This window comes from Triticum urartu, chromosome 4 (assembly GCF_003073215.2).
Source record: "Triticum urartu cultivar G1812 chromosome 4, Tu2.1, whole genome shotgun sequence".
Lineage (NCBI taxonomy): Eukaryota > Viridiplantae > Streptophyta > Magnoliopsida > Poales > Poaceae > Triticum > Triticum urartu.
Window position 1 is genome coordinate 606812410 of NC_053025.1, and position 7390 is coordinate 606819799.

The window sequence follows — 7390 nt, forward strand, 5'->3', positions numbered from 1 at the left end:
AATTTGAAAACTAATGGCACTAACAGGAAGTTTATAATTTTTCTAAAACTAATGGCACTAACAGAAAGTTTATAATTTTTCTAAAACTAATGGCACTAGGAGAAAGTTTATAATTTTGCTAACCTAAAAGAAAACAGAATTAAAAATTAAAGCAAAAAACAAAAGAAAATAAATAAGGCAAAAAACAAATCAAAAAACAGGAAAAAACTATTTTTATAGTAAAGTTAATCATAAAATAAAATAAATAAAGCAACAAAGAAAACTAAAAAACTTAAAAAGTGTTTTAAAATTTGAAAACTAATGGCATTAACAAAAAGTTTATAATTTTTCTAAAACTAAAAGCATAAAGAATTAAAAACTAAAGCAAAAAACAAAAGAAAATAAATAAAGCAACAAAAAACAAAAAAATGCCACTGACTGGGCCACCATGGCCTGAATACGACTAGAAACCCTACCATGGGCCAGGATTCAGGCCCGCAGCAGGCCCAGTACGCCCACAGGCATTGTAGTGACAGATTAGGCCCGAAAGCCTGTAGTTAAGAGGAGCTTGGGAGGGTGGGCGCAGCAGCGCTTATAAACCACTATCGAGCTCTCAGCTACCGAGGTGGTACTAAACTTTTGACGCGGGGCAGCATAAGGCCATTGGTCCCGGTTTGGTGGCACCAACCGTGACCAATGCCCCCCTTTAGTCCCGGTTGGTGCCACCAACTGGGACCAAAGGCCTCCGCTTCCCGCCCTTTCGGCTGCTGAAAAGAGACCTTTGGTCCCGGTTGGTGCCACCAATCGGGACTACAGGGGACCATTGGTCGCGGTTGGTTCCACGAACCGGGACCAATGGTCTCAGTATATAAGAAAACACTTGTGAAATTTTCATTCAGTTCCTCATTCTCCCGCTGCCTCGCCGCCCTCTGCCCTGTCGCCCGTGCCCGTCGCCGCCGCCGTCGTCGCCCGCGCCCATCGTCGCCACCCCCGTCACCGCGTGCCACCCCGCGCTGTCGCCGCCCCGACGCCGTCGCCGCCCCGCTCCACCGCTGCCCCGACCTCGCCGCCTCGACGCCACCGCTGCCCCGCTTCGCCCTGACGCCGTCCTTGCCCCACGCGCCACCGCCTCTGCCTCAGGCCGGCCCCGACCCCTCCCCGTGCCCGTTGTCACCGTCGCTCCGGGGAAGCACCACGCCGGCTCCCGCGACCCGTTCATCCCCAAGGCCATTCGTCCGCCGCCACACCAATTCCGGCCGGCGACCTCGACCTCTCCCCGCGCTGTGAGCCCCTGCCTCCTCCCCTTTCCTTCTCATTGCCGTCCCCGCGTGCCATCCGTAAGCTCCACCGCCAACCATCGTCGCCGTCGCCGACCACCGTGGCCTATTTTTCATTTTTTTTGTTAAGATGTATGTATGTATGTATGTATGTATGTATGTATGTATGTATGTATGTATGTATGTATGTATGTATGTATGTTCACTGTATATATAATGCTCTGTATATGTTGTATAATGCTCTTTATATGTTCATATGTAACATTTAAGAAAAAAAGTGTTGTGTTGGAGAAGAAAAGAGGAAGAAGGAAGAAGAAGGAAAAGAAGGAGCGTGTATATGTCCTTTTTTAGATTTTTTGTTGTTTGCATTTTTATAAAAATGTATATATTTATGTATGTTCTCTGTGTATATGGCAAAATTTCAGAATTTTTTTATTGGTTTGGAATAGGTTTTCAGCAAGGAATTTGAATCTGGTTCAAATTTCATTTGAATGAAATTTAAAAAATTTAAACTATGGGTCAGAAGGTTTTTGGTGAAATGGAGTGTGGGTACTGTCATGAAGTTAGAGTAATTTTTGTGGATGTAAAAGAGTTAGGAAAATTTAGAATGTGCTAAATACGTCAAAAATGTTTTTTTGTTCATACAAAGTTTTTTGTTCATCGGAAGAAAGTTTTTATATATGACTATGGATATATGAGCAATGATGATCCATGGATGTATGCATTGATATATATGTATTTTTGTTCATAGCATTTTTTCCATTTATATATGTATGTGGCTATAGATGGATATATATGAGAGGTTTCCTAGTGTCAAAGTATTGAAGAAATCCATGGCTTCATCATTAGCCGGAAGTAACCCGGGCATGACGAAATCCTCCAAAGTTATTTTAGAATGGTGTCCCGGATAGGATAATTTGCCTTTTGTATGAATTTCAGCAAAGCCCTTCCAAATAACGATATTTGGAAGGTTCTTGCTGAACTTTGTACCAAAAAGAGAATTATCCTATCTAGGACTCCGTTCCAAAATAACTTTGGAGAGCTTCATACCATCATGCACCTGTTACTCTCGCCTAATGATGAAGACATGGTTTTGTTGAATCCTTTGACACTAGGCAACCTCCCGACCCCTTGGCGATCCTCTCGAACATGAGGGAAGAAGAGGATCGCCGAGGGGTCAAGGGTTCCAGGGTCGTCGAGGGTTCGAGGGGTCGAGGATCGCCGAGGGGTCGAGTGAGAGGTTTCCTAGTGTCAAAGTATTGAAGAAATCCATGGCTTCATCATTAGTCGGAAGTAACCAGGGCATGATGAAGTCATCCAAAGTTATTTTGGAATGGTGTCCCGGATAGGATAATTTGCCTTTTTGTATGAATTTCAACAAAGGCCTTCCAAATAACGATATTTGGAAGGTTCTTGCTGAACTTTGTACCAAAAAGCGAATTATCCTATCTAGGACTCCGTTCCAAAATAACTTTGGAGAGATATGTACCATCATGCACCTGTTACTTTCGCCTAATGATGAAGACATGGTTTTGTTGAATCCTTTGACACTAGGCAACCTCCCGACCCCTCGGCGATCCTCTCGAACATGAGAGGAAGAAGAGGATCGCCGAGGGGTCGAGGGTTCCAGGGTCGTCGAGGGTTCGAGGGGTCGAGGATCGCCGAGGGGTCGAGAGAGAGGTTTCCTAGTGTCAAAGTATTGAAGAAATCCATGGCTTCATCATTAGCCAGAAGTAACCAGGGCATGACGAAGTCCTCCAAAGTTATTTTGGAATGGTGTCCCGGATAGGATAATTTGCCTTTTTGTATGAATTTCAGCAAAGGCCTTCCAAATAACGATATTTGAAAGGTTCTTGCTGAACTTTGTACCAAAAAGCGAATTATCCTATCTAGGACTCCGTTCCAAAATAACTTTGGAGAGCTTCGTACCATCATGCACCTGTTACTTTCGCCTAATGATGAAGACATGGTTTTGTTGAATCCTTTGACACTAGGCAACCTCCCGACCCCTCGGCGATCCTCTCGAACATGAGAGGAAGAAGAGGATAAAAAAGAAGAGGAAGAACAAAAAAAAGAGGAGAAGAAAGAATAGAGGAGTTCTTGTCCTCTATTCTTTCTTCTCCTCTTTTTTTTCTTCTTCTTCCTATTTTTTTTATCGGGAACAAGGGTCGTAAAGGGACATAGATGTAGTGTCGTCGTTGTCGATATATACCCCCTCCCGATAGCTTCAACATGTGGGGGGGTCGATATTACCCCCTCCTTGAAGCGTTGTCGAGGCCACCCCAAACCCTTGAAGCGTTGTCGAGGCCACCCCAAACCCTAGAGAAGCAGCGTCGAGGCCACGAATTAATATATATGATTCCTTACTATGATTAGGTAGCTAGTTCTACGTTTGACACTAATATATCTATCTGTCATGTTTGAATAATAATTGCCATGTTGTAAATATTTGTAGAAACTATGGACACCGCCCGAGTAAATCCTTAACCCTTCCTCCTCTTACTAATACTACAGAATGTTCTTGTAAATTATGGCCAATACCAGGTATATAAGCAGTGATTTCAAATCCAGAGGTTAATCGTACTCTGGCAACTTTACGTAAGGCAGAGTTGGGTTTTTTGGGGTTGATAGTGGAAAAGTCGACAGATAAGTCACCCTTACTGTCCCTTTACAGAACCAGCAAAAGAAGCGTTGTTGAGGGACATAATCGCAGAAGGAAGTGATGTCGTCTCGTTGTTTCTCAATGACACCGATGGTCTGGAAGGAGAGAGTGAAGAAGCTAGCTACGGTGACCTAATGCCGGTGCAAGAAGAAGAACATGAGGACGGCTCCGGTGACCCAATGCCGGTGCAAGAAGGAGATCGTGATGACGGCTCCGGTGACCGAACCGAGTCTGGCCAGGTATATATATTAGTTAAGCCTGTGCTGACTAGCTAATTGATGCATTCATTGTTTTGTTATGTACACATATTAATTAAGTCTTTGTTCTTTTTTCTAGCCCTCCAGATGAGCACAACTTCGGTAAAGAGACGAGGCCCGAAGAAAAAGTTGAGCTCGGATGAAAGGTTTGAGATCATAGCAATCGCGCCCGACGGCCAACCGATTGAACCCATCCGAACAAAGAACGCATTTGTTGCTCAGTGCGGGGTTCTGGTTAGGGACAAGATCCCGATCAGCATCCAGCAATGGTTTAAGCCGGCTACAGAAGACCCTGAGGTGTCTTATGTCAATGATATGCAGAAAAATGATCTTTGGACTGAGCTGAAGTCAAATTTCACCCTACTGCCAGAGGATAATCCAGAGAACCCAGTTAAAGAGCAATTAATCAAGTCTTTTGCTCTTAAGAGGATGGCAGAACTATTCAGGAGGTGGAAGAAAGAGCTGAATAAGTTTGTCGAAAATGATGAGACACCAGAATTCAAGGGCAGATATGAGAAGATCAGAGATCACTGGCCCGCATTTGTGGCCCACAAGACATCGGAAAAGAGCAAGAAGATGTCGGCGACAAACAAGCAAAATGTTGCGAAGAAGAAGCATCACCATCGCACGGGGTCAGGTGGCTACCTTGTAGCCCGGCCTAAGTGGGCCAAGACTGAGAATGATCTGGTTGATAAAGGGATCAAACCAGAGACAATTAACTGGTCAGACCATTGCCGGACTTGGTTCTTCGGGGCTGGCGGAACCTTGGACCCTGTAACAGGGAAGTGCATTTGGACGAACGATCAAATGGACATACCAGTCAGGAAGCTTAAGCAGTATATCAAACAGCGCAGCAAGGGACGTTCTTTCCAGACAGAGAGAACGACGAGCTCACAATGGCCCTCGGGAATCCTGAGCACCCTGGACGGACACGAGGCACGCCAGGCTCCATTCCGTGGAAGGTTGGGTTTCCGGACGCGGGCGGTTACAAATCCCATGAGAGGAGGAAAAAAGTGCAGCAGACCCAAATGCAGGCGCTGCTAGCAAGGGTAGACGCGATAGAGGAACGAGAAGCAAATCGCAGCAAACGTACTGCCGAAGCTTCCCTCGAAGCTACCCCGCCATCTCCGCGCAGAAGCAGCATGGCTTCCACCGAGCTGCTTCAGCCGGAGCATGCCTTGACGGCTCCTGCCAGCTATCCCGTGGATGCTATCACGGAGTCTCAAAATTGCCACCTTATGACGCAATGGATGAATTTGAAGGTCAAGGCGGCTGTTGGCTCTGTTTGTCCTACTGAACCCGGCGCAACTTTTCACTGCCGGCCGATTCCAGAAGGATATGCTAGGGTGATGGTGGATGAAATAACGGAGGGATTTGAGGACCTCCAGCTTGACCACCCTACCGGTGAAGGGGAGACTAGGCTGGGGTCTGCTCTGAAGAGTCCATGCCTATGGCGGAAGGAGCTCATCAACCTTCCGAACTGGACGCCTCCGCCTCCTCCTCCTCCTCTGGCAAGTTAGGGCACTCCGCCTCCTCGACCGCCTCCTCCTCCGGTGAGTTAGGGCACTCCGGCTCCTCCTCCGGCGAGTGACGATCAGGGCACTCGATCGGCTCCTTCTCTAGCGCGTGGCGGCACTCCGCCTCCTTCTCCGCCTGCGCTGACATGCCCGAGCAGCCAGCCTCCTCCTTCTCTGCCTCGTCAGCAAGGGCGGAAGAGACCTGCCGCCGCTCCGGCTACTCCGGCGCGTCGTAGTCCTTCTCCTTCGCCTCGTAAGCAAGTAAATACGACAACCGCTCCGTCTGCTCGGTCGGCGTCTAGCAGTACAACTAGAGGCGGGAGGACATACAGATTCGGTCCTTCTCTGAAGACTCCAGAGAAGTTACCATACGAGAGTACCCCGGAGGAGAACGCCGAGATCGCATGAACCGAAGTGGATGACTGGTTTCAAGGGTTGAAAGCAAAGAGACATCCACTTCCGGAGGAGAAGGTAGATCTGGTGAAAGCGAAGCGCACTCTGGCTGCCCTGACAAAACCACCGAAGTCTCCGCCGAAAGGAAACTATGAGCGCATTATTGGAAAGGAATTTGCCGAAGCGGAGCGGTCGGGAAGTACTGTCAGTGATCAAAGGCTGAAAGAACGACGAGCTGGGAAATAAATTGCCCAGCTCGGCGAACAAGCAAAGCAATCATGCCCCCCGCTCAAGGTGCCTAGCCACAACGTCGCTAATGATCCGAGGATGGTGCCCGGTTATAGCAATCTTGCAGATTACCTGCCCGACGATGTACATTATGAACCCATGGACGTGCAGATACAAAGATACGAGTACGGGAAGCCTCTTGTCAAAGATGAAAGATCTCTATCAATGATGATGCGAAGATTGCATGATTGGTACTTGAAAATCTGCAGAAACTCTGGGGGGGAGGAGTACTTTGTATGTGAAAGTTAAAAAGGAGCATGACCTCATTGGAATTGAACTGTTGCCTGTTCCATTTGAGGAGTTCTATCAGTTTTTCAATCAATTGGCCCTCGATAAAACAACGGTCGCCTGCTACTGTCTGTAAGTAGTACTACTTCTGTCATTAAGTCTCTCTATATAGCTCAGCTCTTTCATTGCATGTATTTATAATCATCCTCACTATATTATGCAGATTGAAGATCGTCGAATTGAAGAAAAGACAAGTCGGTGATATTGGGTTCATTAACACATATCTCATGGATGCAACTCAGGTTAAATTTCATGCCGGAGCTACCGAGGCCAACTTGCTACGATCGTTCGTAATAAATGAAAACAACGATATAATACTCTTTCCTTACAACTTCAAGTGAGTGTTACTGTCTTGTGCATATTCGGTTTCCCTTATATATTAGTCAAGGTTATAGTAATGTAATTGATGAGTTATGCATGCGTGTGCATTTTCCACTATATTCTCCTAGGGATTAAGCTTGAGCAGGGACTAGTAACCGTCTTAGACTCAAGACGAAAAGATCCCCAGGACTATGCAGACATGACTCAAATACTCGAGAAGTAAGTTCAATCGATCATTATCCACCATATCAGCAACTTTGTTCATTTCCTGATATCTCAAGTAATTGTTTTCTTTGTCCGGCAGGGTTTGAAGAAAATTCACCAAAAAATCTCTGGGACTACCGAGGGAGCTGCAATTTAGACACCCAAAAGTAAGTACTATAGTAGCATGTTCCGCGCATCTACTAG